At 37.6% G+C, this 27,033-nt stretch overlaps 44 non-coding genes across 44 annotated transcripts; 26 read left to right on the top strand and 18 right to left on the bottom strand.

Moving 5' to 3' along the window:
• Positions 1–196: 196 nt before the first annotated feature.
• On the bottom strand, positions 197–268 carry Trnae-uuc (transfer RNA glutamic acid (anticodon UUC)). The gene has a single exon. It is a non-coding gene; the product is annotated as a tRNA-Glu (tRNA).
• Positions 269–921: 653 nt separating this feature from the next.
• Trnan-guu (transfer RNA asparagine (anticodon GUU)) lies at positions 922–1,013 on the top strand. The gene is given in 2 exon segments: positions 922–959; positions 978–1,013. It is a non-coding gene; the product is annotated as a tRNA-Asn (tRNA).
• A 276-nt stretch (positions 1,014–1,289) lies between these two features.
• On the top strand, positions 1,290–1,363 carry Trnai-aau (transfer RNA isoleucine (anticodon AAU)). Its single transcript has one exon. It is a non-coding gene; the product is annotated as a tRNA-Ile (tRNA).
• Positions 1,364–1,676: 313 nt separating this feature from the next.
• Positions 1,677–1,748, bottom strand: Trnae-uuc (transfer RNA glutamic acid (anticodon UUC)). The gene has a single exon. It is a non-coding gene; the product is annotated as a tRNA-Glu (tRNA).
• Positions 1,749–2,198: 450 nt separating this feature from the next.
• Positions 2,199–2,270, bottom strand: Trnae-uuc (transfer RNA glutamic acid (anticodon UUC)). Its single transcript has one exon. It is a non-coding gene; the product is annotated as a tRNA-Glu (tRNA).
• Positions 2,271–2,923: 653 nt separating this feature from the next.
• Trnan-guu (transfer RNA asparagine (anticodon GUU)) lies at positions 2,924–3,015 on the top strand. The gene is given in 2 exon segments: positions 2,924–2,961; positions 2,980–3,015. It is a non-coding gene; the product is annotated as a tRNA-Asn (tRNA).
• Positions 3,016–3,291: 276 nt separating this feature from the next.
• Positions 3,292–3,365, top strand: Trnai-aau (transfer RNA isoleucine (anticodon AAU)). Its single transcript has one exon. It is a non-coding gene; the product is annotated as a tRNA-Ile (tRNA).
• A 313-nt stretch (positions 3,366–3,678) lies between these two features.
• On the bottom strand, positions 3,679–3,750 carry Trnae-uuc (transfer RNA glutamic acid (anticodon UUC)). Its single transcript has one exon. It is a non-coding gene; the product is annotated as a tRNA-Glu (tRNA).
• Positions 3,751–4,800: 1,050 nt separating this feature from the next.
• Positions 4,801–4,874, top strand: Trnai-aau (transfer RNA isoleucine (anticodon AAU)). The gene has a single exon. It is a non-coding gene; the product is annotated as a tRNA-Ile (tRNA).
• Positions 4,875–6,459: 1,585 nt separating this feature from the next.
• Positions 6,460–6,533, top strand: Trnai-aau (transfer RNA isoleucine (anticodon AAU)). Its single transcript has one exon. It is a non-coding gene; the product is annotated as a tRNA-Ile (tRNA).
• Positions 6,534–6,849: 316 nt separating this feature from the next.
• On the bottom strand, positions 6,850–6,921 carry Trnae-uuc (transfer RNA glutamic acid (anticodon UUC)). Its single transcript has one exon. It is a non-coding gene; the product is annotated as a tRNA-Glu (tRNA).
• A 653-nt stretch (positions 6,922–7,574) lies between these two features.
• Positions 7,575–7,666, top strand: Trnan-guu (transfer RNA asparagine (anticodon GUU)). The gene is given in 2 exon segments: positions 7,575–7,612; positions 7,631–7,666. It is a non-coding gene; the product is annotated as a tRNA-Asn (tRNA).
• A 447-nt stretch (positions 7,667–8,113) lies between these two features.
• Trnas-acu (transfer RNA serine (anticodon ACU)) lies at positions 8,114–8,187 on the top strand. Its single transcript has one exon. It is a non-coding gene; the product is annotated as a tRNA-Ser (tRNA).
• Positions 8,188–8,503: 316 nt separating this feature from the next.
• On the bottom strand, positions 8,504–8,575 carry Trnae-uuc (transfer RNA glutamic acid (anticodon UUC)). The gene has a single exon. It is a non-coding gene; the product is annotated as a tRNA-Glu (tRNA).
• Positions 8,576–9,227: 652 nt separating this feature from the next.
• Trnan-guu (transfer RNA asparagine (anticodon GUU)) lies at positions 9,228–9,319 on the top strand. Its single transcript is given in 2 exon segments — positions 9,228–9,265; positions 9,284–9,319. It is a non-coding gene; the product is annotated as a tRNA-Asn (tRNA).
• A 447-nt stretch (positions 9,320–9,766) lies between these two features.
• Trnas-acu (transfer RNA serine (anticodon ACU)) lies at positions 9,767–9,840 on the top strand. The gene has a single exon. It is a non-coding gene; the product is annotated as a tRNA-Ser (tRNA).
• A 316-nt stretch (positions 9,841–10,156) lies between these two features.
• Trnae-uuc (transfer RNA glutamic acid (anticodon UUC)) lies at positions 10,157–10,228 on the bottom strand. The gene has a single exon. It is a non-coding gene; the product is annotated as a tRNA-Glu (tRNA).
• Positions 10,229–10,881: 653 nt separating this feature from the next.
• Trnan-guu (transfer RNA asparagine (anticodon GUU)) lies at positions 10,882–10,973 on the top strand. The gene is given in 2 exon segments: positions 10,882–10,919; positions 10,938–10,973. It is a non-coding gene; the product is annotated as a tRNA-Asn (tRNA).
• Positions 10,974–11,419: 446 nt separating this feature from the next.
• Trnai-aau (transfer RNA isoleucine (anticodon AAU)) lies at positions 11,420–11,493 on the top strand. The gene has a single exon. It is a non-coding gene; the product is annotated as a tRNA-Ile (tRNA).
• A 318-nt stretch (positions 11,494–11,811) lies between these two features.
• Positions 11,812–11,883, bottom strand: Trnae-uuc (transfer RNA glutamic acid (anticodon UUC)). Its single transcript has one exon. It is a non-coding gene; the product is annotated as a tRNA-Glu (tRNA).
• A 527-nt stretch (positions 11,884–12,410) lies between these two features.
• On the bottom strand, positions 12,411–12,482 carry Trnae-uuc (transfer RNA glutamic acid (anticodon UUC)). The gene has a single exon. It is a non-coding gene; the product is annotated as a tRNA-Glu (tRNA).
• Positions 12,483–13,081: 599 nt separating this feature from the next.
• Trnan-guu (transfer RNA asparagine (anticodon GUU)) lies at positions 13,082–13,173 on the top strand. The gene is given in 2 exon segments: positions 13,082–13,119; positions 13,138–13,173. It is a non-coding gene; the product is annotated as a tRNA-Asn (tRNA).
• A 447-nt stretch (positions 13,174–13,620) lies between these two features.
• Positions 13,621–13,694, top strand: Trnas-acu (transfer RNA serine (anticodon ACU)). The gene has a single exon. It is a non-coding gene; the product is annotated as a tRNA-Ser (tRNA).
• A 316-nt stretch (positions 13,695–14,010) lies between these two features.
• Positions 14,011–14,082, bottom strand: Trnae-uuc (transfer RNA glutamic acid (anticodon UUC)). Its single transcript has one exon. It is a non-coding gene; the product is annotated as a tRNA-Glu (tRNA).
• Positions 14,083–14,735: 653 nt separating this feature from the next.
• On the top strand, positions 14,736–14,827 carry Trnan-guu (transfer RNA asparagine (anticodon GUU)). Its single transcript is given in 2 exon segments — positions 14,736–14,773; positions 14,792–14,827. It is a non-coding gene; the product is annotated as a tRNA-Asn (tRNA).
• Positions 14,828–15,665: 838 nt separating this feature from the next.
• Positions 15,666–15,737, bottom strand: Trnae-uuc (transfer RNA glutamic acid (anticodon UUC)). The gene has a single exon. It is a non-coding gene; the product is annotated as a tRNA-Glu (tRNA).
• A 1,194-nt stretch (positions 15,738–16,931) lies between these two features.
• Trnan-guu (transfer RNA asparagine (anticodon GUU)) lies at positions 16,932–17,023 on the top strand. The gene is given in 2 exon segments: positions 16,932–16,969; positions 16,988–17,023. It is a non-coding gene; the product is annotated as a tRNA-Asn (tRNA).
• Positions 17,024–17,470: 447 nt separating this feature from the next.
• On the top strand, positions 17,471–17,544 carry Trnas-acu (transfer RNA serine (anticodon ACU)). Its single transcript has one exon. It is a non-coding gene; the product is annotated as a tRNA-Ser (tRNA).
• Positions 17,545–17,860: 316 nt separating this feature from the next.
• On the bottom strand, positions 17,861–17,932 carry Trnae-uuc (transfer RNA glutamic acid (anticodon UUC)). The gene has a single exon. It is a non-coding gene; the product is annotated as a tRNA-Glu (tRNA).
• A 653-nt stretch (positions 17,933–18,585) lies between these two features.
• On the top strand, positions 18,586–18,677 carry Trnan-guu (transfer RNA asparagine (anticodon GUU)). Its single transcript is given in 2 exon segments — positions 18,586–18,623; positions 18,642–18,677. It is a non-coding gene; the product is annotated as a tRNA-Asn (tRNA).
• An 838-nt stretch (positions 18,678–19,515) lies between these two features.
• Positions 19,516–19,587, bottom strand: Trnae-uuc (transfer RNA glutamic acid (anticodon UUC)). The gene has a single exon. It is a non-coding gene; the product is annotated as a tRNA-Glu (tRNA).
• A 527-nt stretch (positions 19,588–20,114) lies between these two features.
• On the bottom strand, positions 20,115–20,186 carry Trnae-uuc (transfer RNA glutamic acid (anticodon UUC)). Its single transcript has one exon. It is a non-coding gene; the product is annotated as a tRNA-Glu (tRNA).
• Positions 20,187–20,781: 595 nt separating this feature from the next.
• On the top strand, positions 20,782–20,873 carry Trnan-guu (transfer RNA asparagine (anticodon GUU)). Its single transcript is given in 2 exon segments — positions 20,782–20,819; positions 20,838–20,873. It is a non-coding gene; the product is annotated as a tRNA-Asn (tRNA).
• Positions 20,874–21,320: 447 nt separating this feature from the next.
• On the top strand, positions 21,321–21,394 carry Trnai-aau (transfer RNA isoleucine (anticodon AAU)). Its single transcript has one exon. It is a non-coding gene; the product is annotated as a tRNA-Ile (tRNA).
• A 316-nt stretch (positions 21,395–21,710) lies between these two features.
• Positions 21,711–21,782, bottom strand: Trnae-uuc (transfer RNA glutamic acid (anticodon UUC)). The gene has a single exon. It is a non-coding gene; the product is annotated as a tRNA-Glu (tRNA).
• Positions 21,783–22,435: 653 nt separating this feature from the next.
• On the top strand, positions 22,436–22,527 carry Trnan-guu (transfer RNA asparagine (anticodon GUU)). Its single transcript is given in 2 exon segments — positions 22,436–22,473; positions 22,492–22,527. It is a non-coding gene; the product is annotated as a tRNA-Asn (tRNA).
• A 446-nt stretch (positions 22,528–22,973) lies between these two features.
• Trnai-aau (transfer RNA isoleucine (anticodon AAU)) lies at positions 22,974–23,047 on the top strand. Its single transcript has one exon. It is a non-coding gene; the product is annotated as a tRNA-Ile (tRNA).
• A 318-nt stretch (positions 23,048–23,365) lies between these two features.
• Trnae-uuc (transfer RNA glutamic acid (anticodon UUC)) lies at positions 23,366–23,437 on the bottom strand. The gene has a single exon. It is a non-coding gene; the product is annotated as a tRNA-Glu (tRNA).
• Positions 23,438–23,964: 527 nt separating this feature from the next.
• Trnae-uuc (transfer RNA glutamic acid (anticodon UUC)) lies at positions 23,965–24,036 on the bottom strand. Its single transcript has one exon. It is a non-coding gene; the product is annotated as a tRNA-Glu (tRNA).
• Positions 24,037–24,631: 595 nt separating this feature from the next.
• On the top strand, positions 24,632–24,723 carry Trnan-guu (transfer RNA asparagine (anticodon GUU)). The gene is given in 2 exon segments: positions 24,632–24,669; positions 24,688–24,723. It is a non-coding gene; the product is annotated as a tRNA-Asn (tRNA).
• Positions 24,724–25,171: 448 nt separating this feature from the next.
• Trnai-aau (transfer RNA isoleucine (anticodon AAU)) lies at positions 25,172–25,245 on the top strand. The gene has a single exon. It is a non-coding gene; the product is annotated as a tRNA-Ile (tRNA).
• A 316-nt stretch (positions 25,246–25,561) lies between these two features.
• On the bottom strand, positions 25,562–25,633 carry Trnae-uuc (transfer RNA glutamic acid (anticodon UUC)). The gene has a single exon. It is a non-coding gene; the product is annotated as a tRNA-Glu (tRNA).
• A 653-nt stretch (positions 25,634–26,286) lies between these two features.
• Trnan-guu (transfer RNA asparagine (anticodon GUU)) lies at positions 26,287–26,378 on the top strand. The gene is given in 2 exon segments: positions 26,287–26,324; positions 26,343–26,378. It is a non-coding gene; the product is annotated as a tRNA-Asn (tRNA).
• Positions 26,379–26,825: 447 nt separating this feature from the next.
• Trnai-aau (transfer RNA isoleucine (anticodon AAU)) lies at positions 26,826–26,899 on the top strand. The gene has a single exon. It is a non-coding gene; the product is annotated as a tRNA-Ile (tRNA).
• The last annotated feature ends 134 nt before the right edge of the window (positions 26,900–27,033 follow it).

The following is a 27,033-nucleotide window of genomic DNA, read 5'->3' as shown; positions in this document are numbered from 1 at the left end:
CTCCTTAACAACTACAACAGTTACATCGATAAATTATCAGGTTAAACCCCACTAATCACATTCTGGAAAGTTTTTGTTAAGGTAATATATTCTTTAGTCACTCGAGAAATACAGCCTAAAGAGTAAAGCTTCACCATTATCTTTCTGACGTTTCAAAACTAAAACTGACCTACCTGATCTTTGTTTGAAGAAAAGTTTCCCAGACCGGGAATCGAACCCGGGCCGCCTGGGTGAAAGCCAGGAATCCTAACCCCTAGACCATCTGGGAATACGATTGCTTTGGCAGAAGTATTATCTAATAAATTGGTGTTACCTCAATGTAGCGCTACTGAAGTAATATCCGCGTAGTTTTCTTCGTCATTATTTGAAATACTTCATGTACTTCTGTCTTCTGTATACAGCTGATATCTTTGTTTTATGTTGGAAATATCACTGAAAAACTATTCCTATCCAAAATTAATTTATTATTAGGCTGACACTGTAATGGCCACATGGTTCTTCACGAACAACCTACCCAGTCACTGTCGCTTTTACAACTGTAACAATCAATGATTTGACATATAAAACCTCACTAATGATCCTTCTGAAAGAAATCAAAAATTTAAAATATTTGGTATAAAGAGTTTCCCAGACCGGGAATAGAACCCGGGCCGCATGGGTGAGAGCCTGAAATCCTAACGCCTAGTTCATCTGGGATATCGGCAGAAATGACCTACTCTCTCCACTGAACTAATATCCATGCTGTCTTCGAGGTCAGTATTTTAAATACTTCATGTAATTCTTTCTTAAATTTATAAATTATGTGTTTTGTTGTGTTGAGAAAATCATTTAAAACCAATGTAATTTAATGCAGATTACCAAAAAATATTGGACATTTCGAATCTTTTATAAAAACAAATTAACAAACCATAGTCCGTATCGGTCTCTGTGGCGCAATCGGTCAGCGCGTTCGGCTGTTACCTCTTATACTGATGGGTACCGAAAGGTTGGTGTTTCAAGCCCACCCAGGGACGCTGTCTATTATTTAAAAATTGAATCCTTTCTATCTGTGTGTTCCCTCGGATGAAGTCCATTTAATATTAAGGAATAGCAAGTCTATCTTTAATTTCTGTTTCCTAGAGTCAAACAGATACTACAAAAACAAATGTCGCTGACAGAATTTAGTACTTCGTAACTGAAAGATGCTATCTCGTTCCTCTACTGTTTCTTCACACAATTAATAGATGGTGACTAAAATATAAAATTAAATGTCTCAATGAAATTAGATGAGTATATTCAATAGGACATATGGCCGGTAAGCTCAGTTGGTTAGAGCGTCGTGCTAATAACGCGAATGTCGCGGGTTCGATCCCCGTACTGGCCAGTGTCTTTTTAACTGTTAATCTCAAAGAATGACACGTGACTTGAAGTTAGGTGAAAGTGTTGTGCTGTTATATTATTGTACTCATGACATTGCCATGGTTGCATGCATCTTTATGATCATCATCCTTAACAACTACAATAGTTGAATCAATAAATTATCAGGTTAAACCCCATTAATAACATTCTGGAAAGTTTTTGTTAAGGTAATATATTCTTTAGTCACTCTAGAAATAGAGCCTATAGTGTAAAACTTCACCATTATCTTTCTGACGTTTCAAAACTAAAACTGACCTGATCTTTGTTTGGAGAAAAGTTTCCCAGACCGGGAATCGAACCCGGGCCGCCTGGGTGAAAGCCAGGAATCCTAACCCCTAGACCATCTGGGAATCCGATTACTTTGGCAGAAGTATTATCTAATAAATTAGCTCAGCGGTTAGCGGTTAGCTCAGTTGGTTAGACTACCGTTAGAGCGTCGAGCTAATAACGCGAATGTCGCGGGTTCGATCCCCGTACTGACCAGTGTCCTTTTAACCGTTAATCTCAAAGAATGACACGTGACTTGAAGTTAGGTGAAAGTGTTGTGCTGTTATATTATTGTACTCGTGACATTCCCATATTTGCATGCATCTTTACGATCATCCTCCTTAACAACTACAACAGTTACATCGATAAATTATCAGGTTAAACCCCACTAATCACATTCTGGAAAGTTTTTGTTAAGGTAATATATTCTTTAGTCACTCGAGAAATACAGCCTAAAGAGTAAAGCTTCACCATTATCTTTCTGACGTTTCAAAACTAAAACTGACCTACCTGATCTTTGTTTGAAGAAAAGTTTCCCAGACCGGGAATCGAACCCGGGCCGCCTGGGTGAAAGCCAGGAATCCTAACCCCTAGACCATCTGGGAATACGATTGCTTCGGCAGAAGTATTATCTAATAAATTGGTGTTACCTCAATGTAGCGCTACTGAAGTAATATCCGCGTAGTTTTCTTCGTCATTATTTGAAATACTTCATGTACTTCTGTCTTCTGTATACAGCTGATATCTTTGTTTTATGTTGGAAATATCACTGAAAAACTATTCCTATCCAAAATTAATTTATTATTAGGCTGACACTGTAATGGCCACATGGTTCTTCACGAACAACCTACCCAGTCACTGTCGCTTTTACAACTGTAACAATCAATGATTTGACATATAAAACCTCACTAATGATCCTTCTGAAAGAAATCAAAAATTTAAAATATTTGGTATAAAGAGTTTCCCAGACCGGGAATAGAACCCGGGCCGCATGGGTGAGAGCCTGAAATCCTAACGCCTAGTTCATCTGGGATATCGGCAGAAATGACCTACTCTCTCCACTGAACTAATATCCATGCTGTCTTCGAGGTCAGTATTTTAAATACTTCATGTAATTCTTTCTTAAATTTATAAATTATGTGTTTTGTTGTGTTGAGAAAATCATTTAAAACCAATGTAATTTAATGCAGATTACCAAAAAATATTGGACATTTCGAATCTTTTATAAAAACAAATTAACAAACCATAGTCCGTATCGGTCTCTGTGGCGCAATCGGTCAGCGCGTTCGGCTGTTACCTCTTATACTGATGGGTACCGAAAGGTTGGTGTTTCAAGCCCACCCAGGGACGCTGTCTATTATTTAAAAATTGAATCCTTTCTATCTGTGTGTTCCCTCGGATGAAGTCCATTTAATATTAAGGAATAGCAAGTCTATCTTTAATTTCTGTTTCCTAGAGTCAAACAGATACTACAAAAACAAATGTCGCTGACAGAATTTAGTACTTCGTAACTGAAAGATGCTATCTCGTTCCTCTACTGTTTCTTCACACAATTAATAGATGGTGACTAAAATATAAAATTAAATGTCTCAATGAAATTAGCTGAGTATATTCAATAGGACATATGGCCGGTAAGCTCAGTTGGTTAGAGCGTCGTGCTAATAACGCGAATGTCGCGGGTTCGATCCCCGTACTGGCCAGTGTCTTTTTAACTGTTAATCTCAAAGAATGACACGTGACTTGAAGTTAGGTGAAAGTGTTGTGCTGTTATATTATTGTACTCATGACATTGCCATGGTTGCATGCATCTTTATGATCATCATCCTTAACAACTACAATAGTTGAATCAATAAATTATCAGGTTAAACCCCATTAATAACATTCTGGAAAGTTTTTGTTAAGGTAATATATTCTTTAGTCACTCTAGAAATAGAGCCTATAGTGTAAAACTTCACCATTATCTTTCTGACGTTTCAAAACTAAAACTGACCTGATCTTTGTTTGGAGAAAAGTTTCCCAGACCGGGAATCGAACCCGGGCCGCCTGGGTGAAAGCCAGGAATCCTAACCCCTAGACCATCTGGGAATCCGATTACTTTGGCAGAAGTATTATCTAATAAATTAGCTCAGCGGTTAGCGGTTAGCTCAGTTGGTTAGACTACCGTTAGAGCGTCGAGCTAATAACGCGAATGTCGCGGGTTCGATCCCCGTACTGACCAGTGTCTTTTTAACCGTTAATCTCAAAGAATGACACGTGACTTGAAGTTAGGTGAAAGTGTTGTGCTGTTATATATTAATTTATATTAATTTATTATAAAGCTGACACTTTAATGGCCACATGGTTCTTCACGAACAACCTACTCAGTCACTGTCGCTTTTACAACTGTAACAATGAATGATTTGACATATAAAACCTCACTAACGATCCTTCTGAACGAAATCAAAAATTTAAAATATTTGGTATAAAGAGTTTCCCAGACCGAGAATAGAACCCGGGCCGCATGGGTGAGAGCCTGAAATCCTAACACCTAGTCCATCTGGGATATCGGCAAAAATGACCTATTCTCTCCACTGAAATAATATCCATGATGTCTTCGAGGTCAGTATTTTAAATACTTCATGTAATTCTTTCTTAAATGTATAAATTATGTGTTTTGTTGTGTTGAGAAAATCATTTAAAACCAATGTAATTTAATGCAGATTACCAAAAAATATTGGAAATTTAGAATCTTTTATATAAACAAATTAACAAACCATAGTCCGTGTCGGTCTCTGTGGCACAATCGGTCAGCGCGTTCGGCTGTTACCTCTTATACTGATGGGTACCGAAAGGTTGGTGTTTCAAGCCCACCCAGGGACGCTGTCTATTATTTAAAAATTGAATCCTTTCTATCTGTGTGTTCCCTCGGATGAAGTCCATTTAATATTAAGGAATAGCAAGTCTATCTTTAATTTCTGTTTCCTAGAGTCAAACAGATACTACAAAAACAAATGTCGCTGACAGAATTTAGTACTTCGTAACTGAAAGATGCTATCTCGTTCCTCTACTGTTTCTTCACACAATTAATAGATGGTGACTAAAATATCAAATGAAATGTCTCAATGAAATTAGCTGAGTATATTCGATAGGACATATGGCCGGTTAGCTCAGTTGGTTAGAGCGTCGTGCTAATAACGCGAATGTCGCGGGTTCGATCCCCGTACTGGCCAGTGTCTTTTTAACCGTTAATCTCAAAGAAAGACACGTGACTTGAAGTTAGGTGAAAGTGTTGTGCTGTTATATTATTGTACTCGTGACATTCCCATATTTGCATGCATCTTTACGATCATCCTCCTTAACAACTACAACAGTTACATCGATAAATTATCAGGTTAAACCCCACTAATCACATTCTGGAAAGTTTTTGTTAAGGTAATATATTCTTTAGTCACTCGAGAAATACAGCCTAAAGAGTAAAGCTTCACCATTATCTTTCTGACGTTTCAAAACTAAAACTGACCTACCTGATCTTTGTTTGAAGAAAAGTTTCCCAGACCGGGAATCGAACCCGGGCCGCCTGGGTGAAAGCCAGGAATCCTAACCCCTTGACCATCTAGGAATACGATCTTCTGCTTTGGCAGAAGTATTATCTAATAAATTGGTGTTACCTCAATGTAGCGCTACTGAAGTAATATCCGCGTAGTTTTCTTCGTCATTATTTGAAATACTTCATGTACTTCTGTCTTCTGTATACAGCTGATATCTTTGTTTTATGTTGGAAATATCACTGAAAAACTATTCCTATCCAAAATTAATTTATTATTAGGCTGACACTGTAATGGCCACATGGTTCTTCACGAACAACCTACCCAGTCACTGTCGCTTTTACAACTGTAACAATCAATGATTTGACATATAAAACCTCACTAATGATCCTTCTGAAAGAAATCAAAAATTTAAAATATTTGGTATAAAGAGTTTCCCAGACCGGGAATAGAACCCGGGCCGCATGGGTGAGAGCCTGAAATCCTAACGCCTAGTTCATCTGGGATATCGGCAGAAATGACCTACTCTCTCCACTGAACTAATATCCATGCTGTCTTCGAGGTCAGTATTTTAAATACTTCATGTAATTCTTTCTTAAATTTATAAATTATGTGTTTTGTTGTGTTGAGAAAATCATTTAAAACCAATGTAATTTAATGCAGATTACCAAAAAATATTGGACATTTCGAATCTTTTATAAAAACAAATTAACAAACCATAGTCCGTATCGGACTCTGTGGCGCAATCGGTCAGCGCGTTCGGCTGTTACCTCTTATACTGATGGGTACCGAAAGGTTGGTGTTTCAAGCCCACCCAGGGACGCTGTCTATTATTTAAAAATTGAATCCTTTCTATCTGTGTGTTCCCTCGGATGAAGTCCATTTAATATTAAGGAATAGCAAGTCTATCTTTAATTTCTGTTTCCTAGAGTCAAACAGATACTACAAAAACAAATGTCGCTGACAGAATTTAGTACTTCGTAACTGAAAGATGCTATCTCGTTCCTCTACTGTTTCTTCACACAATTAATAGATGGTGACTAAAATATCAAATGAAAAACTTCTCCCTCACTCTATATGCTTAGACGAATTCCACTTTTCCACAAGGAATAGCCCAACGGCGATTTCAGTACTTTCCTATCAGCGCTTTTGACTCGTGTGAGAAAAGTACTTTCTTAGTTAAAAAAATAACATTTCACAACTTCCTTTTTGAAGACAATTACTGTAAGAGTCTTAATGAAAATGGCTGAGTATATTCAATAGAACATATGGCCGGTTAGCTCAGTTGGTTAGAGCGTCGTGCTAATAACGCGAATGTCGCGGGTTCGATCCCCGTACTGGCCAGTGTCTTATTAACCGTTAATCTCAAAGAATGACACGGGCTTGAAGTTAGGTGAAAGTGTTGTGCTGTTATATTATTGTACTCGTGACATTCCCATATTTGCATGCATCTTTACGATCATCCTCCTTAACAACTACAACAGTTAAATCGATAAATTATCAGGTTAAACCCCACTAATCACATTCTGGAAAGTTTTTGTTAAGGTAATATATTCTTTAGTCACTCGAGAAATACAGCCTAAAGAGTAAAGCTTCACCATTATCTTTCTGACGTTTCAAAACTAAAACTGACCTACCTGATCTTTGTTTGAAGAAAAGTTTCCCAGACCGGGAATCGAACCCGGGCCGCCTGGGTGAAAGCCAGGAATCCTAACCCCTAGACCATCTGGGAATACGATTACTTTGGCAGAAGTATTATCTAATAAATTGGTGTTACCTCAATGTAGCGCTACTGAAGTAATATCCGCGTAGTTTTCTTCGTCATTATTTGAAATACTTCATGTACTTCTGTCTTCTGTATACAGCTGATATCTTTGTTTTATGTTGGAAATATCACTGAAAAACTATTCCTATCCAAAATTAATTTATTATTAGGCTGACACTGTAATGGTCACATGATTCTTCACGAACAACCTACCCAGTCACTGTCGCTTTTACAACTGTAACAATCAATGATTTGACATATAAAACCTCACTAATGATCCTTCTGAAAGAAATCAAAAATTTAAAATATTTGGTATAAAGAGTTTCCCAGACCGGGAATAGAACCCGGGCCGCATGGGTGAGAGCCTGAAATCCTAACGCCTAGTTCATCTGGGATATCGGCAGAAATGACCTACTCTCTTCACTGAACTAATATCCATGCTGTCTTCGAGGTCAGTATTTTAAATACTTCATGTAATTCTTTCTTAAATTTATAAATTATGTGTTTTGTTGTGTTGAGAAAATCATTTAAAACCAATGTAATTTAATGCAGATTACCAAAAAATATTGGACATTTCGAATCTTTTATAAAAACAAATTAACAAACCATAGTCCGTGTCGGTCTCTGTGGCGCAATCGGTCAGCGCGTTCGGCTGTTACCTCTTATACTGATGGGTACCGAAAGGTTGGTGGTTCAAGCCCACCCAGGGACGCTGTCTATTATTTAAAAAATGAATCCTTTCTATCTGTGTGTTCCCTCGGATGAAATCCATTTAATATTGAGGAATAGCAAGTCTATCTTTAATTTCTGTTTCCTAGAGTCAAACAGATACTACAAAAACAAATGTCGCTGACAGAATTTAGTACTTCGTAACTGAAAGATGCTATCTCGTTCCTCTACTGTTTCTTCACACAATTAATCCATGGTGACTAAAATATCGAATGAAAAACTTCTCCCTCACTCTATATGCTTAGACGAATTCCACTTTTCTACAAGGAATAGCCCAACGGCGATTTCAGTACTTTCCTATCAGCGCTTTTGACTCGTGTGAGAAAAGTACTTTCTTAGTTAAAAAAATAACATTTCACAACTTCCTTTTTGAAGACAATTACTGTAAGAGTCTTAATGAAATTGGCTGAGTATATTGAATAGAACATATGGCCGGTTAGCTCAGTTGGTTAGAGCGTCGTGCTACTAACGCGAATGTCGCGGGTTCGATCCCCGTACTGGCCAGTGTCTTATTAACCGTTAATCTCAAAGAATGACACGGGCTTGAAGTTAGGTGAAAGTGTTGTGCTGTTATATTATTGTAATCGTGACATTCCCATATTTGCATGCATCATTACGATCATCCTCCTTAACAACTACAACAGTTAAATCGATAAATTATCAGGTTAAACCCCACTAATCACATTCTGGAAAGTTTTTGTTAAGGTAGTATATTCTTTAGTCACTCGAGAAATACAGCCTAAAGAGTAAAGCTTCACCATTATCTTTCTGACGTTTCAAAACTAAAACTGACCTACCTGATCTTTGTTTGAAGAAAAGTTTCCCAGACCGGGAATCGAACCCGGGCCGCCTGGGTGAAAGCCAGGAATCCTAACCCCTAGACCATCTGGGAATACGATTACTTAGGCAGAAGTATTATCTAATAAATTGGTGTTACCTCAATGTAGCGCTACTGAAGTATTATCCGCGTAGTTTTCTTCGTCATTATTTGAAATACTTCATGTACTTCTGTCTTCTGTATACAGCTGATATCTTTGTTTTATGTTGGAAATATCACTGGAAAACTATTCCTATCCAAAATTAATTTATTATAAAGCTGACACTGTAATGGCCACATGGTTCTTCACGAACAACCTACCCAGTCACTGTCGCTTTTACAACTGTAACAATCAATGATTTGACATATAAAACCTCACTAATGATCCTTCTGAAAGAAATCAAAAATTTAAAATATTTGGTATAAAGAGTTTCCCAGACCGGGAATAGAACCCGGGCCGCATGGGTGAGAGCCTGAAATCCTAACGCCTAGTTCATCTGGGATATCGGCAGAAATGACCTACTCTCTCCACTGAACTAATATCCATGCTGTCTTCGAGGTCAGTATTTTAAATACTTCATGTAATTCTTTTTAAATTTATAAATTATGTGTTTTGTTGTGTTGAGAAAATCATTTGAAACCAATGTAATTTAATGCAGATTACCAAAAAATATTGGACATTTCGAATCTTTTATAAAAACAAATTAACAAACCATAGTCCGTGTCGGTCTCTGTGGCGCAATCGGTCAGCGCGTTCGGCTGTTACCTCTTATACTGATGGGTACCGAAAGGTTGGTGGTTCAAGCCCACCCAGGGACGCTGTCTATTATTTAAAAAATGAATCCATTCTATCTGTGTGTTCCCTCGGATGAAATCCATTTAATATTAAGGAATAGCAAGTCTATCTTTAATTTCTGTTTCCTAGAGTCAAACAGATACTACAAAAACAAATGTCGCTGACAGAATTTAGTACTTCGTAACTGAAAGATGCTATCTCGTTCCTCTACTGTTTCTTCACACAATTAATCCAAGGTGACTAAAATATCAAATGAAAAACTTCTCCCTCACTCTATATGCTTAGACGAATTCCACTTTTCCACAAGGAATAGCCCAACGGCGATTTCAGTACTTTCCTATCAGCGCTTTTGACTCGTGTGAGAAAAGTACTTTCTTAGTTAAAAAAATAACATTTCACAACTTCCTTTTTGAAGACAATTACTGTAAGAGTCTTAATGAAATTGGCTGAGTATATTGAATAGAACATGTGGCCGGTTAGCTCAGTTGGTTAGAGCGTCGTGCTACTAACGCGAATGTCGCGGGTTCGATCCCCGTACTGGCCAGTGTCTTATTAACCATTAATCTCAAAGAATGACACGGGCTTGAAGTTAGGTGAAAGTGTTGTGCTGTTATATTATTGTACTCGTGACATTCCCATATTTGCATGCATCTTTACGATCATCCTCCTTAACAACTACAACAGTTAAATCGATAAATTATCAGGTTAAACCCCACTAATCACATTCTGGAAAGTTTTTGTTAAGGTAATATATTCTTTAGTCACTCGAGAAATACAGCCTAAAGAGTAAAGCTTCACCATTATCTTTCTGACGTTTCAAAACTAAAACTGACCTACCTGATCTTTGTTTGAAGAAAAGTTTCCCAGACCGGGAATCGAACCCGGGCCGCCTGGGTGAAAGCCAGGAATCCTAACCCCTAGACCATCTGGGAATACGATTACTTTGGCAGAAGTATTATCTAATAAATTGGTGTTACCTCAATGTAGCGCTACTGAAGTAATATCCGCGTAGTTTTCTTTGTCATTATTTGAAATACTTCATGTACTTCTGTCTTCTGTATACAGCTGATATCTTTGTTTTATGTTGGAAATATCACTGGAAAACTATTCCTATCCAAAATTAATTTATTATAAAGCTGACACTGTAATGGCCACATGGTTCTTCACGAACAACCTACCCAGTCACTGTCGCTTTTACAACTGTAACAATCAATGATTTGACATATAAAACCTCACTAATGATCCTTCTGAAAGAAATCAAAAATTTAAAATATTTGGTATAAAGAGTTTCCCAGACCGGGAATAGAACCCGGGCCGCATGGGTGAGAGCCTGAAATCCTAACGCCTAGTTCATCTGGGATATCGGCAGAAATGACCTACTCTCTCCACTGAACTAATATCCATGCTGTCTTCGAGGTCAGTATTTTAAATACTTCATGTAATTCTTTCTTAAATTTATAAATTATGTGTTTTGTTGTGTTGAGAAAATCATTTAAAACCAATGTAATTTAATGCAGATTACCAAAAAATATTGGACATTTCGAATCTTTTATAAAAACAAATTAACAAACCGTAGTCCGTGTCGGTCTCTGTGGCGCAATCGGTCAGCGCGTTCGGCTGTTACCTCTTATACTGATGGGTACCGAAAGGTTGGTGGTTCAAGCCCACCCAGAGACGCTGTCTATTATTTAAAAAATGAATCCTTTCTATCTGTGTGTTCCTCGGATGAAATTCATTTAATATTATGGAATAGCCAGTCTATCTTCAATTTCTGTTTCCTAGAGTCAAACAGATACTACAAAAACAAATGTCGCTGACAGAATTTAGTACTTCGTAACTAAAAGATGCTATCTTGTTCCTCTACTGTTTCTTCACACAATTAATCCATGGTGACTAAAATATCAAATGAAAAACTTCTCCCTCACTCTGTATGCTTAGACGAATTCCACTTTTCCACAAGGAATAGCCCAACGGCGATTTCAGTACTTTCCTATCAGCGCTTTTGACTCGTGTGAGAAAAGTACTTTCTTAGTTAAAAAAATAACATTTCACAACTTCCTTTTTGAAGACAATTACTGTAAGAGTCTTAATGAAATTGGCTGAGTATATTCAATAGAACATATGGCCGGTTAGCTCAGTTGGTTAGAGCGTCGTCCTAATAACGCGAATGCCGCGGGTTCGATCCCCGTACTGGCCAGTGTCTTATTAACCGTTTATCTCAAAGAATGACACGGGCTTGAAGTTAGGTGAAAGTGTTGTGCTGGTATATTATTTTGTACTCGTGACATTCCCATATTTGCATGCATCTTTACGATCATCCTCCTTAACAACTACAACAGTTAAATCGATAAATTATCAGGTTAAACCCCACTAATCACATTCTGGAAAGTTTTTGTTAAGGTAATATATTCTTTAGTCACTCGAGAAATACAGCCTAAAGAGTAAAGCTTCACCATTATCTTTCTGACGTTTCAAAACTAAAACTGTCCTACCTGATCTTTGTTTGAAGAAAAGTTTCCCAGACCGGGAATCGAACCCGGGCCGCCTGGGTGAAAGCCAGGAATCCTAACCCCTAGACCATCTGGGAATACGGTTACTTTGGCAGAAGTATTATCTAATAAATTGGTGTTACCTCAATGTAGCGCTACTGAAGTAATATCCGCGTAGTTTTCTTCGTCATTATTTGAAATACTTCATGTACTTCTGTCTTCTGTATACAGCTGATATCTTTGTTTTATGTTGGAAATATCACTGAAAAACTATTCCTATCAAAAATTAATTTATTATAAGGCTGACACTGTAATGGCCACATGGTTCTTCACGAACAACCTACCCAGTCACTGTCGCTTTTACAACTGTAACAATCAATGATTTGGTATAAAGAGTTTCCCATATTTGCATGCATCTTTACGATCATCCTCCTTAACAACTACAACAGTTAAATCGATAAATTATCAGGTTAAACCCCACTAATCACATTCTGGAAAGTTTTTGTTAAGGTAATATATTCTTTAGTCACTCGAGAAATACAGCCTAAAGAGTAAAGCTTCACCATTATCTTTCTGACGTTTCAAAACTAAAACTGACCTACCTGATCTTTGTTTGAAGAAAAGTTTCCCAGACCGGGAATCGAACCCGGGCCGCCTGGGTGAAAGCCAGGAATCCTAACCCCTAGACCATCTGGGAATACGATTACTTTGGCAGAAGTATTATCTAATAAATTGGTGTTACCTCAATGTAGCGCTACTGAAGTAATATCCGCGTAGTTTTCTTCTTCATTATTTGAAATACTTCATGTACTTCTGTCTTCTGTATACAGCTGATATCTTTGTTTTATGTTGGAAATATCACTGAAAAGCTATTCCTATCAAAAATTAATTTATTATAAGGCTGACACTGTAATGGCCACATGGTTCTTCACCAACAACCTACCCAGTCACTGTCGCTTTTACAACTGTAACAATCAATGATTTGGTATAAAGAGTTTCCCAGACCGGGAGGGAATAGAACCCGGGCCGCATGGGTGAGAGCCTGAAATCCTAACGCCTAGTTCATCTGGGATATCGGCAGAAATGACCTACTCTCTCCACTGAACTAATATCCATGCTGTCTTCGAGGTCAGTATTTTAAATACTTCATGTAATTCTTTTTAAATTTATAAATTATGTGTTTTGTTGTGTTGAGAAAATCATTTGAAACCAATGTAATTTAATGCAGATTACCAAAAAATATTGGACATTTCGAATCTTTTATAAAAACAAATTAACAAACCATAGTCCGTGTCGGTCTCTGTGGCGCAATCGGTCAGCGCGTTCGGCTGTTACCTCTTATACTGATGGGTACCGAAAGGTTGGTGGTTCAAGCCCACCCAGGGACGCTGTCTATTATTTAAAAAATGAATCCATTCTATCTGTGTGTTCCCTCGGATGAAATCCATTTAATATTAAGGAATAGCAAGTCTATCTTTAATTTCTGTTTCCTAGAGTCAAACAGATACTACAAAAACAAATGTCGCTGACAGAATTTAGTACTTCGTAACTGAAAGATGCTATCTCGTTCCTCTACTGTTTCTTCACACAATTAATCCAAGGTGACTAAAATATCAAATGAAAAACTTCTCCCTCACTCTATATGCTTAGACGAATTCCACTTTTCCACAAGGAATAGCCCAACGTCGATTTCAGTACTTTCCTATCAGCGCTTTTGACTCGTGTGAGAAAAGTACTTTCTTAGTTAAAAAAATAACATTTCACAACTTCCTTTTTGAAGACAATTACTGTAAGAGTCTTAATGAAATTGGCTGAGTATATTTAATAGAACATATGGCCGGTTAGCTCAGTTGGTTAGAGCGTCGTGCTACTAACGCGAATGTCGCGGGTTCGATCCCCGTACTGGCCAGTGTCTTATTAACCGTTAATCTCAAAGAATGACACGGGCTTGAAGTTAGGTGAAAGTGTTGTGCTGTTATATTATTGTACTCGTGACATTCCCATATTTGCATGCATCTTTACGATCATCCTCCTTAACAACTACAACAGTTAAATCGATAAATTATCAGGTTAAACCCCACTAATCACATTCTGGAAAGTTTTTGTTAAGGTAATATATTCTTTAGTCACTCGAGAAATACAGCCTAAAGAGTAAAGCTTCACCATTATCTTTCTGACGTTTCAAAACTAAAACTGACCTACCTGATCTTTGTTTGAAGAAAAGTTTCCCAGACCGGGAATCGAACCCGGGCCGCCTGGGTGAAAGCCAGGAATCCTAACCCCTAGACCATCTGGGAATACGATTACTTTGGCAGAAGTATTATCTAATAAATTGGTGTTACCTCAATGTAGCGCTACTGAAGTAATATCCGCGTAGTTTTCTTCGTCATTATTTGAAATACTTCATGTACTTCTGTCTTCTGTATACAGCTGATATCTTTGTTTTATGTTGGAAATATCACTGGAAAACTATTCCTATCCAAAATTAATTTATTATAAAGCTGACACTGTAATGGCCACATGGTTCTTCACGAACAACCTACCCAGTCACTGTCGCTTTTACAACTGTAACAATCAATGATTTGACATATAAAACCTCACTAATGATCCTTCTGAAAGAAATCAAAAATTTAAAATATTTGGTATAAAGAGTTTCCCAGACCGGGAATAGAACCCGGGCCGCATGGGTGAGAGCCTGAAATCCTAACGCCTAGTTCATCTGGGATATCGGCAGAAATGACCTACTCTCTCCACTGAACTAATATCCATGCTGTCTTCGAGGTCAGTATTTTAAATACTTCATGTAATTCTTTCTTAAATTTATAAATTATGTGTTTTGTTGTGTTGAGAAAATCATTTAAAACCAATGTAATTTAATGCAGATTACCAAAAAATATTGGACATTTCGAATCTTTTATAAAAACAAATTAACAAACCGTAGTCCGTGTCGGTCTCTGTGGCGCAATCGGTCAGCGCGTTCGGCTGTTACCTCTTATACTGATGGGTACCGAAAGGTTGGTGGTTCAAGCCCACCCAGGGACGCTGTCTATTATTTAAAAAATGAATCCTTTCTATCTGTGTGTTCCTCGGATGAAATCCATTTAATATTATGGAATAGCCAGTCTATCTTCAATTTCTGTTTCCTAGAGTCAAACAGATACTACAAAAACAAATGTCGCTGACAGAATTTAGTACTTCGTAACTAAAAGATGCTATCTTGTTCCTCTACTGTTTCTTCACACAATTAATCCATGGTGACTAAAATATCAAATGAAAAACTTCTCCCTCACTCTGTATGCTTAGACGAATTCCACTTTTCCACAAGGAATAGCCCAACGGCGATTTCAGTACTTTCCTATCAGCGCTTTTGACTCGTGTGAGAAAAGTACTTTCTTAGTTAAAAAAATAACATTTCACAACTTCCTTTTTGAAGACAATTACTGTAAGAGTCTTAATGAAATTGGCTGAGTATATTCAATAGAACATATGGCCGGTTAGCTCATTTGGTTAGAGCGTCGTCCTAATAACGCGAATGCCGCGGGTTCGATCCCCGTACTGGCCAGTGTCTTATTAACCGTTTATCTCAAAGAATGACACGGGCTTGAAGTTAGGTGAAAGTGTTGTGCTGGTATATTATTTTGTACTCGTGACATTCCCATATTTGCATGCATCTTTACGATCATCCTCCTTAACAACTACAACAGTTAAATCGATAAATTATCAGGTTAAACCCCACTAATCACATTCTGGAAAGTTTTTGTTAAGGTAATATATTCTTTAGTCACTCGAGAAATACAGCCTAAAGAGTAAAGCTTCACCATTATCTTTCTGACGTTTCAAAACTAAAACTGTCCTACCTGATCTTTGTTTGAAGAAAAGTTTCCCAGACCGGGAATCGAACCCGGGCCGCCTGGGTGAAAGCCAGGAATCCTAACCCCTAGACCATCTGGGAATACGGTTACTTTGGCAGAAGTATTATCTAATAAAATGGTGTTACCTCAATGTAGCGCTACTGAAGTAATATCCGCGTAGTTTTCTTCGTCATTATTTGAAATACTTCATGTACTTCTGTCTTCTGTATACAGCTGATATCTTTGTTTTATGTTGGAAATATCACTGAAAAACTATTCCTATCAAAAATTAATTTATTATAAGGCTGACACTGTAATGGCCACATGGTTCTTCACGAACAACCTACCCAGTCACTGTCGCTTTTACAACTGTAACAATCAATGATTTGGTATAAAGAGTTTCCCATATTTGCATGCATCTTTACGATCATCCTCCTTAACAACTACAACAGTTAAATCGATAAATTATCAGGTTAAACCCCACTAATCACATTCTGGAAAGTTTTTGTTAAGGTAATATATTCTTTAGTCACTCGAGAAATACAGCCTAAAGAGTAAAGCTTCACCATTATCTTTCTGACGTTTCAAAACTAAAACTGACCTACCTGATCTTTGTTTGAAGAAAAGTTTCCCAGACAGGGAATCGAACCCGGGCCGCCTGGGTGAAAGCCAGGAATCCTAACCCCTAGACCATCTGGGAATACGATTACTTTGGCAGAAGTATTATCTAATAAATTGGTGTTACCTCAATGTAGCGCTACTGAAGTAATATCCGCGTAGTTTTCTTCTTCATTATTTGAAATACTTCATGTACTTCTGTCTTCTGTATACAGCTGATATCTTTGTTTTATGTTGGAAATATCACTGAAAAGCTATTCCTATCAAAAATTAATTTATTATAAGGCTGACACTGTAATGGCCACATGGTTCTTCACGAACAACCTACCCAGTCACTGTCGCTTTTACAACTGTAACAATCAATGATTTGGTATAAAGAGTTTCCCAGACCGGGAATAGAACCCGGGCCGCATGGGTGAGAGCCTGAAATCCTAACGCCTAGTTCATCTGGGATATCGGCAGAAATGACCTACTCTCTCCACTGAACTAATATCCATGCTGTCTTCGAGGTCAGTATTTTAAATACTTCATGTAATTCTTTTTAAATTTATAAATTATGTGTTTTGTTGTGTTGAGAAAATCATTTGAAACCAATGTAATTTAATGCAGATTACCAAAAAATATTGGACATTTCGAATCTTTTATAAAAACAAATTAACAAACCATAGTCCGTGTCGGTCTCTGTGGCGCAATCGGTCAGCGCGTTCGGCTGTTACCTCTTATACTGATGGGTACCGAAAGGTTGGTGGTTCAAGCCCACCCAGGGACGCTGTCTATTATTTAAAAAATGAATCCATTCTATCTGTGTGTTCCCTCGGATGAAATCCATTTAATATTAAGGAATAGCAAGTCTATCTTTAATTTCTGTTTCCTAGAGTCAAACAGATACTACAAAAACAAATGTCGCTGACAGAATTTAGTACTTCGTAACTGAAAGATGCTATCTCGTTCCTCTACTGTTTCTTCACACAATTAATCCAAGGTGACTAAAATATCAAATGAAAAACTTCTCCCTCACTCTATATGCTTAGACGAATTCCACTTTTCCACAAGGAATAGCCCAACGTCGATTTCAGTACTTTCCTATCAGCGCTTATGACTCGTGTGAGAAAAGTACTTTCTTAGTTAAAAAAATAACATTTCACAACTTCCTTTTTGAAGACAATTACTGTAAGAGTCTTAATGAAATTGGCTGAGTATATTGAATAGAACATATGGCCGGTTAGCTCAGTTGGTTAGAGCGTCGTGCTACTAACGCGAATGTCGCGGGTTCGATCCCCGTACTGGCCAGTGTCTTATTAACCGTTAATCTCAAAGAATGACACGGGCTTGAAGTTAGGTGAAAGTGTTGTGCTGTTATATTATTGTACTCGTGACATTCCCATATTTGCATGCATCTTTACGATCATCCTCCTTAACAACTACAACAGTTAAATCGATAAATTATCAGGTTAAACCCCACTAATCACATTCTGGAAAGTTTTTGTTAAGGTAATATATTCTTTAGTCACTCGAGAAATACAGCCTAAAGAGTAAAGCTTCACCATTATCTTTCTGACGTTTCAAAACTAAAACTGACCTACCTGATCTTTGTTTGAAGAAAAGTTTCCCAGACCGGGAATCGAACCCGGGCCGCCTGGGTGAAAGCCAGGAATCCTAACCCCTAGACCATCTGGGAATACGATTACTTTGGCAGAAGTATTATCTAATAAATTGGTGTTACCTCAATGTAGCGCTACTGAAGTAATATCCGCGTAGTTTTCTTCGTCATTATTTGAAATACTTCATGTACTTCTGTCTTCTGTATACAGCTGATATCTTTGTTTTATGTTGGAAATATCACTGGAAAACTATTCCTATCCAAAATTAATTTATTATAAAGCTGACACTGTAATGGCCACATGGTTCTTCACGAACAACCTACCCAGTCACTGTCGCTTTTACAACTGTAACAATCAATGATTTGACATATAAAACCTCACTAATGATCCTTCTGAAAGAAATCAAAAATTTAAAATATTTGGTATAAAGAGTTTCCCAGACCGGGAATAGAACCCGGGCCGCATGGGTGAGAGCCTGAAATCCTAACGCCTAGTTCATCTGGGATATCGGCAGAAATGACTTACTCTCTCCACTGAACTAATATCCATGCTGTCTTCGAGGTCAGTATTTTAAATACTTCATGTAATTCTTTCTTAAATTTATAAATTATGTGTTTTGTTGTGTTGAGAAAATCATTTAAAACCAATGTAATTTAATGCAGATTACCAAAAAATATTGGACATTTCGAATCTTTTATAAAAACAAATTAACAAACCGTAGTCCGTGTCGGTCTCTGTGGCGCAATCGGTCAGCGCGTTCGGCTGTTACCTCTTATACTGATGGGTACCGAAAGGTTGGTGGTTCAAGCCCACCCAGGGACGCTGTCTATTATTTAAAAAATGAATCCTTTCTATCTGTGTGTTCCTCGGATGAAATCCATTTAATATTATGGAATAGCCAGTCTATCTTCAATTTCTGTTTCCTAGAGTCAAACAGATACTACAAAAACAAATGTCGCTGACAGAATTTAGTACTTCGTAACTAAAAGATGCTATCTTGTTCCTCTACTGTTTCTTCACACAATTAATCCATGGTGACTAAAATATCAAATGAAAAACTTCTCCCTCACTCTGTATGCTTAGACGAATTCCACTTTTCCACAAGGAATAGCCCAACGGCGATTTCAGTACTTTCCTATCAGCGCTTTTGACTCGTGTGAGAAAAGTACTTTCTTAGGTAAAAAAATAACATTTCACAACTTCCTTTTTGAAGACAATTACTGTAAGAGTCTTAATGAAATTGGCTGAGTATATTGAATAGAACATATGGCCGTTTAGCTCAGTTGGTTAGAGCGTCGTCCTAATAACGCGAATGCCGCGGGTTCGATCCCCGTACTGGCCAGTGTCTTATTAACCGTTTATCTCAAAGAATGACACGGGCTTGAAGTTAGGTGAAAGTGTTGTGCTGGTATATTATTTTGTACTCGTGACATTCCCATATTTGCATGCATCTTTACGATCATCCTCCTTAACAACTACAACAGTTAAATCGATAAATTATCAGGTTAAACCCCACTAATCACATTCTGGAAAGTTTTTGTTAAGGTAATATATTCTTTAGTCACTCGAGAAATACAGCCTAAAGAGTAAAGCTTCACCATTATCTTTCTGGCGTTTCAAAACTAAAACTGTCCTACCTGATCTTTGTTTGAAGAAAATTTTCCCAGACCGGGAATCGAACCCGGGCCGCCTGGGTGAAAGCCAGGAATCCTAACCCCTAGACCATCTGGGAATACGGTTACTTTGGCAGAAGTATTATCTAATAAATTGGTGTTACCTCAATGTAGCGCTACTGAAGTAATATCCGCGTAGTTTTCTTCGTCATTATTTGAAATACTTCATGTACTTCTGTCTTCTGTATACAGCTGATATCTTTGTTTTATGTTGGAAATATCACTGAAAAACTATTCCTATCAAAAATTAATTTATTATAAGGCTGACACTGTAATGGCCACATGGTTCTTCACGAACAACCTACCCAGTCACTGTCGCTTTTACAACTGTAACAATCAATGATTTGGTATAAAGAGTTTCCCATATTTGCATGCATCTTTACGATCATCCTCCTTAACAACTACAACAGTTAAATCGATAAATTATCAGGTTAAACCCCACTAATCACATTCTGGAAAGTTTTTGTTAAGGTAATATATTCTTTAGTCACTCGAGAAATACAGCCTAAAGAGTAAAGCTTCACCATTATCTTTCTGACGTTTCAAAACTAAAACTGACCTACCTGGTCTTTGTTTGAAGAAAAGTTTCCCAGACCGGGAATCGAACCCGGGCCGCCTGGGTGAAAGCCAGGAATCCTAACCCCTAGACCATCTGGGAATACGATTACTTTGGCAGAAGTATTATCTAATAAATTGGTGTTACCTCAATGTAGCGCTACTGAAGTAATATCCGCGTAGTTTTCTTCTTCATTATTTGAAATACTTCATGTACTTCTGTCTTCTGTATACAGCTGATATCTTTGTTTTATGTTGGAAATATCACTGAAAAGCTATTCCTATCAAAAATTAATTTATTATAAGGCTGACACTGTAATGGCCACATGGTTCTTCACGAACAACCTACCCAGTCACTGTCGCTTTTACAACTGTAACAATCAATGATTTGGTATAAAGAGTTTCCCAGACCGGGAATAGAACCCGGGCCGCATGGGTGAGAGCCTGAAATCCTAACGCCTAGTTCATCTGGGATATCGGCAGAAATGACCTACTCTCTCCACTGAACTAATATCCATGCTGTCTTCGAGGTCAGTATTTTAAATACTTCATGTAATTCTTTTTAAATTTATAAATTATGTGTTTTGTTGTGTTGAGAAAATCATTTGAAACCAATGTAATTTAATGCAGATTACCAAAAAATATTGGACATTTCGAATCTTTTATAAAAACAAATTAACAAACCATAGTCCGTGTCGGTCTCTGTGGCGCAATCGGTCAGCGCGTTCGGCTGTTACCTCTTATACTGATGGGTACCGAAAGGTTGGTGGTTCAAGCCCACCCAGGGACGCTGTCTATTATTTAAAAAATGAATCCATTCTATCTGTGTGTTCCCTCGGATGAAATCCATTTAATATTAAGGAATAGCAAGTCTATCTTTAATTTCTGTTTCCTAGAGTCAAACAGATACTACAAAAACAAATGTCGCTGACAGAATTTAGTACTTCGTAACTGAAAGATGCTATCTCGTTCCTCTACTGTTTCTTCACACAATTAATCCAAGGTGACTAAAATATCAAATGAAAAACTTCTCCCTCACTCTATATGCTTAGACGAATTCCACTTTTCCACAAGGAATAGCCCAACGGCGATTTCAGTACTTTCCTATCAGCGCTTTTGACTCGTGTGAGAAAAGTACTTTCTTAGTTAAAAAAATAACATTTCACAACTTCCTTTTTGAAGACAATTACTGTAAGAGTCCTAATGAAATTGGCTGAGTATATTCAATAGAACATATGGCCGGTTAGCTCAGTTGGTTAGAGCGTCGTGCTAATAACGCGAATGTCGCGGGTTCGATCCCCGTACTGGCCAGTGTCTCATTAACCGTTAATCTCAAAGAATGACACGGGCTTGAAGTTAGGTGAAAGTGTTGTGCTGTTATATTATTGTACTCGTGACATTCCCATATTTGCATGCATCTTTACGATCATCCTCCTTAACAACTACAACAGTTAAATCGATAAATTATCAGGTTAAACCCCACTAATCACATTCTGGAAAGTTTTTGTTAAGGTAATATATTCTTTAGTCACTCGAGAAATACAGCCTAAAGAGTAAAGCTTCACCATTATCTTTCTGACGTTTCAAAACTAAAACTGACCTACCTGATCTTTGTTTGAAGAAAAGTTTCCCAGACCGGGAATCGAACCCGGGCCGCCTGGGTGAAAGCCAGGAATCCTAACCCCTAGACCATCTGGGAATACGATTACTTTGGCAGAAGTATTATCTAATAAATTGGTGTTACCTCAATGTAGCGCTACTGAAGTAATATCCGCGTAGTTTTCTTCGTCATTATTTGAAATACTTCATGTACTTCTGTCTTCTGTATACAGCTGATATCTTTGTTTTATGTTGGAAATATCACTGGAAAACTATTCCTATCCAAAATTAATTTATTATAAAGCTGACACTGTAATGGCCACATGGTTCTTCACGAACAACCTACCCAGTCACTGTCGCTTTTACAACTGTAACAATCAATGATTTGACATATAAAACCTCACTAATGATCCTTCTGAAAGAAATCAAAAATTTAAAATATTTGGTATAAAGAGTTTCCCAGACCGGGAATAGAACCCGGGCCGCATGGGTGAGAGCCTGAAATCCTAACGCCTAGTTCATCTGGGATATCGGCAGAAATGACCTACTCTCTCCACTGAACTAATATCCATGCTGTCTTCGAGGTCAGTATTTTAAATACTTCATGTAATTCTTTCTTAAATTTATAAATTATGTGTTTTGTTGTGTTGAGAAAATCATTTAAAACCAATGTAATTTAATGCAGATTACCAAAAAATATTGGACATTTCGAATCTTTTATAAAAACAAATTAACAAACCGTAGTCCGTGTCGGTCTCTGTGGCGCAATCGGTCAGCGCGTTCGGCTGTTACCTCTTATACTGATGGGTACCGAAAGGTTGGTGGTTCAAGCCCACCCAGGGACGCTGTCTATTATTTAAAAAATGAATCCTTTCTATCTGTGTGTTCCTCGGATGAAATCCATTTAATATTATGGAATAGCCAGTCTATCTTCAATTTCTGTTTCCTAGAGTCAAACAGATACTACAAAAACAAATGTCGCTGACAGAATTTAGTACTTCGTAACTAAAAGATGCTATCTTGTTCCTCTACTGTTTCTTCACACAATTAATCCATGGTGACTAAAATATCAAATGAAAAACTTCTCCCTCACTCTGTATGCTTAGACGAATTCCACTTTTCCACAAGGAATAGCCCAACGGCGATTTCAGTACTTTCCTATCAGCGCTTTTGACTCGTGTGAGAAAAGTACTTTCTTAGTTAAAAAAATAACATTTCACAACTTCCTTTTTGAAGACAATTACTGTAAGAGTCTTAATGAAATTGGCTGAGTATATTGAATAGAACATATGGCCGGTTAGCTCAGTTGGTTAGAGCGTCGTCCTAATAACGCGAATGCCGCGGGTTCGATCCCCGTACTGGCCAGTGTCTTATTAACCGTTTATCTCAAAGAATGACACGGGCTTGAAGTTAGGTGAAAGTGTTGTGCTGGTATATTATTTTGTACTCGTGACATTCCCATATTTGCATGCATCTTTACGATCATCCTCCTTAACAACTACAACAGTTAAATCGATAAATTATCAGGTTAAACCCCACTAATCACATTCTGGAAAGTTTTTGTTAAGGTAATATATTCTTTAGTCACTCGAGAAATACAGCCTAAAGAGTAAAGCTTCACCATTATCTTTCTGACGTTTCAAAACTAAAACTGTCCTACCTGATCTTTGTTTGAAGAAAAGTTTCCCAGACCGGGAATCGAACCCGGGCCGCCTGGGTGAAAGCCAGGAATCCTAACCCCTAGACCATCTGGGAATACGGTTACTTTGGCAGAAGTATTATCTAATAAATTGGTGTTACCTCAATGTAGCGCTACTGAAGTAATATCCGCGTAGTTTTCTTCGTCATTATTTGAAATACTTCATGTACTTCTGACTTCTGTATACAGCTGATATCTTTGTTTTATGTTGGAAATATCACTGAAAAACTATTCCTATCAAAAATTAATTTATTATAAGGCTGACACTGTAATGGCCACATGGTTCTTCACGAACAACCTACCCAGTCACTGTCGCTTTTACAACTGTAACAATCAATGATTTGGTATAAAGAGTTTCCCATATTTGCATGCATCTTTACGATCATCCTCCTTAACAACTACAACAGTTAAATCGATAAATTATCAGGTTAAACCCCACTAATCACATTCTGGAAAGTTTTTGTTAAGGTAATATATTCTTTAGTCACTCGAGAAATACAGCCTAAAGAGTAAAGCTTCACCATTATCTTTCTGACGTTTCAAAACTAAAACTGACCTACCTGATCTTTGTTTGAAGAAAAGTTTCCCAGACCGGGAATCGAACCCGGGCCGCCTGGGTGAAAGCCAGGAATCCTAACCCCTAGACCATCTGGGAATACGATTACTTTGGCAGAAGTATTATCTAATAAATTGGTGTTACCTCAATGTAGCGCTACTGAAGTAATATCCGCGTAGTTTTCTTCTTCATTATTTGAAATACTTCATGTACTTCTGTCTTCTGTATACAGCTGATATCTTTGTTTTATGTTGGAAATATCACTGAAAAGCTATTCCTATCAAAAATTAATTTATTATAAGGCTGACACTGTAATGGCCACATGGTTCTTCACGAACAACCTACCCAGTCACTGTCGCTTTTACAACTGTAACAATCAATGATTTGGTATAAAGAGTTTCCCAGACCGGGAATAGAACCCGGGCCGCATGGGTGAGAGCCTGAAATCCTAACGCCTAGTTCATCTGGGATATCGGCAGAAATGACCTACTCTCTCCACTGAACTAATATCCATGCTGTCTTCGAGGTCAGTATTTTAAATACTTCATGTAATTCTTTTTAAATTTATAAATTATGTGTTTTGTTGTGTTGAGAAAATCATTTGAAACCAATGTAATTTAATGCAGATTACCAAAAAATATTGGACATTTCGAATCTTTTATAAAAACAAATTAACAAACCATAGTCCGTGTCGGTCTATGTGGCGCAATCGGTCAGCGCGTTCGGCTGTTACCTCTTATACTGATGGGTACCGAAAGGTTGGTGGTTCAAGCCCACCCAGGGACGCTGTCTATTATTTAAAAAATGAATCCATTCTATCTGTGTGTTCCCTCGGATGAAATCCATTTAATATTAAGGAATAGCAAGTCTATCTTTAATTTCTGTTTCCTAGAGTCAAACAGATACTACAAAAACAAATGTCGCTGACAGAATTTAGTACTTCGTAACTGAAAGATGCTATCTCGTTCCTCTACTGTTTCTTCACACAATTAATCCAAGGTGACTAAAATATCAAATGAAAAACTTCTCCCTCACTCTATATGCTTAGACGAATTCCACTTTTCCACAAGGAATAGCCCAACGGCGATTTCAGTACTTTCCTATCAGCGCTTTTGACTCGTGTGAGAAAAGTACTTTCTTAGTTAAAAAAAATAACATTTCACAACTTCCTTTTTGAAGACAATTACTGTAAGAGTCCTAATGAAATTGGCTGAGTATATTCAATAGAACATATGGCCGGTTAGCTCAGTTGGTTAGAGCGTCGTGCTAATAACGCGAATGTCGCGGGTTCGATCCCCGTACTGGCCAGTGTCTTATTAACCGTTAATCTCAAAGAATGACACGGGCTTGAAGTTAGGTGAAAGTGTTGTGCTGTTATATTATTGTACTCGTGACATTCCCATATTTGCATGCATCTTTACGATCATCCTCCTTAACAACTACAACAGTTAAATCGATAAATTATCAGGTTAAACCCCACTAATCACATTCTGGAAAGTTTTTGTTAAGGTAATATATTCTTTAGTCACTCGAGAAATACAGCCTAAAGAGTAAAGCTTCACCATTATCTTTCTGACGTTTCAAAACTAAAACTGACCTACCTGATCTTTGTTTGAAGAAAAGTTTCCCAGACCGGGAATCGAACCCGGGCCGCCTGGGTGAAAGCCAGGAATCCTAACCCCTAGACCATCTGGGAATACGATTACTTTGGCAGAAGTATTATCTAATAAATTGGTGTTACCTCAATGTAGCGCTACTGAAGTAATATCCGCGTAGTTTTCTTCGTCATTATTTGAAATACTTCATGTACTTCTGTCTTCTGTATACAGCTGATATCTTTGTTTTATGTTGGAAATATCACTGAAAAACTATTCCTATCCAAAATTAATTTATTATTAGGCTGACACTGTAATGGCCACATGGTTCTTCACGAACAACCTACCCAGTCACTGTCGCTTTTACAACTGTAACAATCAATGATTTGACATATAAAACCTCACTAATGATCCTTCTGAAAGAAATCAAAAATTTAAAATATTTGGTATAAAGAGTTTCCCAGACCGGGAATAGAACCCGGGCCGCATGGGTGAGAGCCTGAAATCCTAACGCCTAGTTCATCTGGGATATCGGCAGAAATGACCTACTCTCTCCACTGAACTAATATCCATGCTGTCTTCGAGGTCAGTATTTTAAATACTTCATGTAATTCTTTCTTAAATTTATAAATTATGTGTTTTGTTGTGTTGAGAAAATCATTTAAAACCAATGTAATTTAATGCAGATTACCAAAAAATATTGGACATTTCGAATCTTTTATAAAAACAAATTAACAAACCGTAGTCCGTGTCGGTCTCTGTGGCGCAATCGGTCAGCGCGTTCGGCTGTTACCTCTTATACTGATGGGTACCGAAAGGTTGGTGGTTCAAGCCCACCCAGGGACGCTGTCTATTATTTAAAAAATGAATCCTTTCTATCTGTGTGTTCCCTCGGATGAAATCCATTTAATATTAAGGAATAGCAAGTCTAACTTCAATTTCTGTTTCCTAGAGTCAAACAGATACTACAAAAACAAATGTCGCTGACAGAATTTAGTACTTCGTAACTGAAAGATGCTATCTCGTTCCTCTACTGTTTCTTCACACAATTAATCCATGGTGACTAAAATATCAAATGAAAAACTTCTCCCTCACTCTATATGCTTAGACGAATTCCACTTTTCCACAAGGAATAGCCCAACGGCGATTTCAGTACTTTCCTATCAGCGCTTTTGACTCGTGTGAGAAAAGTACTTTCTTAGTTAAAAAAATAACATTTCACAACTTCCTTTTTGAAGACAATTACTGTAAGAGTCTTAATGAAATTGGCTGAGTATATTCAATAGAACATATGGCCGGTTAGCTCAGTTGGTTAGAGCGTCTTGCTAATAACGCGAATGTCGCGGGTTCGATCCCCGTACTGGCCAGTGTCTTATTAACCGTTAATCTCAAAGAATGACACGGGCTTGAAGTTAGGTGAAAGTGTTGTGCTGTTATATTATTGTACTCGTGACATTCCCATATTTGCATGCATCTTTACGATCATCCTCCTTAACAACTA

This window comes from Styela clava, chromosome 10 (genome assembly GCF_964204865.1).
Source record: "Styela clava chromosome 10, kaStyClav1.hap1.2, whole genome shotgun sequence".
Taxonomy (NCBI): Eukaryota; Metazoa; Chordata; class Ascidiacea; order Stolidobranchia; family Styelidae; genus Styela; species Styela clava.
The sequence above is the reverse complement of the archived record's forward strand: the minus strand, read 5'-3'. Positions and strand labels throughout refer to the sequence as shown.